Below are 4099 nucleotides of genomic sequence, written 5' to 3'. Positions count from 1 at the left end.
GAAATTTTTCTTACCAACCATATCCAGTGATGAGAATCCAGGTGTACACAGTGAAGTGGTGGGGCAAAAATCAATTAAATCATCAGGATAAAGAATAAAATGTTAATAAAATCTACCTTACTTTCACAAGAATAGTAGACATTTCTGTGCTTTGAAAAGACACTTCACAAGTTGAAGTTTTCATATATTTGCAAACTTAAACTTGAGCTCAATAAATTGCATATCATTAATTTATTCTTTTTTAAAAATGTTTTTAGTTGTAAATGAACACAATACTCTTATTTTATTTATATATTTTTTTATGTGGTGCTGAGGATCGAAACCAGTACCTCACTGGTTCTAGACAAGCACTCTGTCACTGAGTCACAATCTCAGTCCCTTATTAATTTATTCTTAATACATTCATTTTGAAATTTGTTTTGGTCATGAGGACAGGTTTTTTTTAATTGCTTTTTGTGCATATAGTGAAAAGCAGATTTACTTTCCAAAATGCTTATTTAATTTGTTTAAATTTCTAATTACATCTTAATTAATATACTTTAGTTTTAGATGACATTATTACAATAGGCAAATGTTAACCAAGCAACTCATATGAGACAGTAAATAAAAGCAATTATCAAAGCACTTGTAGTAGAATTTTTCATGTAGTTTCTGAAATACAAGATCAAGTGCTATTAACATTAAGATGTCTCTGCAAGGTGTGTATATGTGTGTATTGTCATGATTTTATATATATTCTCTCAATATTTTATATATTCTCTCAATATTTGGCAACATTTAATATATCAATTTATATTCTTCTTTTTAACAGCCATTTTATAATTTTTATAGACTTGTCAGACTGGTCTGAGGAATAAACCAACTGTTTCATTTGCCTCTATAGGAAAATATACCCTTGGCTTGTTCCTTATATATCTTCATTACTAATGTGATTATTTTATGTATATCATTAGAATGCATGCAAATAGAATAGGTTAAGGCATTTTAAAGATGAATTATAGAAATATTAATATGCAGAAGAAAACTAGGTTCAACTACCCATTTATTTAACAAAAAAACCCCACAACTCATATTACAGATAATCTTTGGTTGGAAGGATTGTTTATACTTTCAGTGCAAGATTGTTATTCTTTTGCACAATCTTTTCTTGTTTTTTTCTTTTTTTTTATGGTACAAAAGTGTTGTCAAGTTCCAGTGAGTATCATTGGTCAGTATCTGTTTGCTTCATATACATCAATTTGTTGAAAGTATAGACTCACTCACTTCAGTGATATGTCAGTATAGTTATCATTAGATTATTTACAGATATATTTTTAGCATTTATTAATTGATAATGATACAGGTAATACTGTTGTGATAATTTTTGTTATCCAACTGTAAAAGAAATTATCCAGAATAAAGAGTTACTTCACTGAATTCTGATATTAGCCTTATATAGATTGCATACATATGTATATATTGTGATTTTGTACATAAAAAAACAGTGATTTAAATTTAAATTTAAATTTTTGGTCACATCTTTACTAGTATGGTTAAAGGTAGAGTAATTCAATTATAGTCATTTTATCTGCTTTTAATGTGTATTTGTCACACATTAAAGACCACATGCACAGCTGATTATCTTTTGAAATAGAAAAATAATTAAATGAAGAGCCATCAAGAAAAATGATTAATGTCAAAGGTTAACTAACAAAAATGAATCCTTTCCTATTCCATGATGGGTTTGTACCATCTGCACGTATGTTATCCTGACACTAAGATGATCCACTCAAAATTATATAGGCATCCTGCAAGGTAGATTAAGATTTTAAGTACATGTGTTGGCCAGTCTTTCTATTATTGGTTAATAGCTTGAACTTTCCCTTTATTTTAATTGCTATACGTATTCCAGGCCTTATTTCCTATATTTCTAAAGACCAACATGTTTTAATCATTATTTCAGTTAATTAGCATTAAGCTTAATATTCTGATTTTTCTAATGTGCTAAGATTGAACATTTCTTTTTATTAGATGCTGAAATATACAAGTCATTATGTTGTGTATATTGCTGACTAAAAATATTGCTGGAGTGTAAAGGAGAAAAATCTAATTTTATATTGGCATAGAAAGAAAGCTTAACTTGTTTTCTTGCTCTTTTTTTATAGAGAACACCTGTTCCCAGCGCTGAAGCATTCCGATGGTTCTTTTAAAGCAGTAGTATATCTTATTTTCAAGGCATTTGGAAATGAAGGGCAAACTAATGTCTTGTTTTAAGAAACTGCTTAGTCCATCATTGAAGAAAATATCCAGAAATTATTTTCATTTTATGTATAGGGGTTTCTTCAAAAAATAAAAAAGAGGAAAAGAAAAAGAAAAAAAAGACATAAAAATAATGTGGGAGCTTGGGGAATTGGCCAGTTTATTTCCTTTCAATACACTGATTCTTTCTTTGATGTAATTTAGATATACTAGTGAAGTTGTTGTCTATTTTGAAAGTGGCTGTAAAAAATAAGTTTGGGTAAACCCCTGCTGTAAAATCATGTATCTTTGCAAAGTACATATCTATACTTCATTTTCAAATATATGTGTTTCAGTACTGTAAACTGTACAGATAGCAGCTTGTATTTTGTGTGTTTAGACACAAGGAGACAATCATGTCTGAGCATCTATGGAGATTAACAGTTTGTACACAACAGTATGGTTCTGCAAGTTAAATCTGGAGCAATAAATTTTAGCTTTAAATATTTTTTGCCAGTTGTTTCTAGAAGCAGCAACATCACTGGCACAGTTTTGCCATGCATCTTTCCGTAGAGACTCGATGCCAAGTTTTACAAGACTAAGAGAACGATGCATCCAGCAATGACCTTCAGTTGTATTGTTGTAAGAGGGGAAGATGTTATGAAAGTTTCAATTAATCTTTTGAGCACTATATTAGAGTAGTGGTTATGCACTTGCATTGCTTACAAACGAGCTGTACAGAAGGGTATACCTCCCAAATACTTAGTGTAGTTGACTTGTCTTGGGTTGCACTGTAAAGCGGAGTACTCAGAGTAGTTGGAAAAATGCAGAATCAGTTGTATAATTTTTTTATTAAAAAAAAAAGAACACCCAGTGTTTTCTAGGCTAAAGTATAAAGTGTCAGATCTTAGGTGGAGAAATCCATGACTGATTTTTTTAACCAGCCTAACATGGTCTGTGTATGTTTTTGTCCTTGTTTATTTTTTGCTCTTTAAAAAAATTGCTAGGAAAAATAAAAAAAAAACTTAATAAAGAATACCCACATGTTTTAAGTCCATGTGTGATATCAAACGGGGAGTTTTGTCTTAACAGTCGAATACATTGAGGCCAGCCTTGAGGCATAGCTGGGTTTAAGTTAGAAAGAGACACATTTATGAAATGAGGCATTTTGTCTCTATCTTCCTGTCTCATAGTCTCCCAGTTGGACCACTGGTCTTTCTCTGGTCACACAGTGGAATGCTTCATTGCTACCATTCCCATTCCTGTTACTGGATCCTTCCATTCCTGAGACGGCAGGGTCTGGGGAATTTCATAAATGCAAGCCAGCCCCTACAACTCCCATCAAAAAGATTGAATGCTTCCTAATATCTGGGCTACCTTTGAATGTAAGATTTTGTTTTCTTGTGACAGACTTCTTATGGCTGTCTCATTAGGACAAGCATTATTTGCATTTTACTTTTTTGGCTAGACAGCAAAAGTTATTTTCATTTTCAGGAATAAAACTTAGTTTAGTAAAAATATATAGAATATGTAATTGCCATGTTATTGCAACTTCTTTGTTCTTCACACACTAGCTGGTTATTTTAGCCCACTATATCCATGAGCCTGTTGAAACATGTTAGAAAATGAATCAGAAGAAGAAAAATAACTTGAGAGAGTAATGGAGAAGTAAGGAGTTTAACGTGTAAAGTGTTGGAAGGACTAGCAGGTGAATATTTTTAAAAATCTAGTTGTAGTTTTGAATGGGAAAAGATAACACAGAGAAGATGTTTTTAAAAAAGCAGAAGGAGCACTTCACTATTAGAACACTTTGAGGAAGAGTGGCTAAGGCACATACAAATGCCAATGTGAAAAACAAATGTGACTTAACTTGCCTAGAGTA

Source organism: Urocitellus parryii, chromosome 10 (assembly GCF_045843805.1).
Source record: "Urocitellus parryii isolate mUroPar1 chromosome 10, mUroPar1.hap1, whole genome shotgun sequence".
In the NCBI taxonomy this organism is placed as follows: domain Eukaryota; kingdom Metazoa; phylum Chordata; class Mammalia; order Rodentia; family Sciuridae; genus Urocitellus; species Urocitellus parryii.
This window is presented reverse-complemented; position numbering follows the sequence as displayed.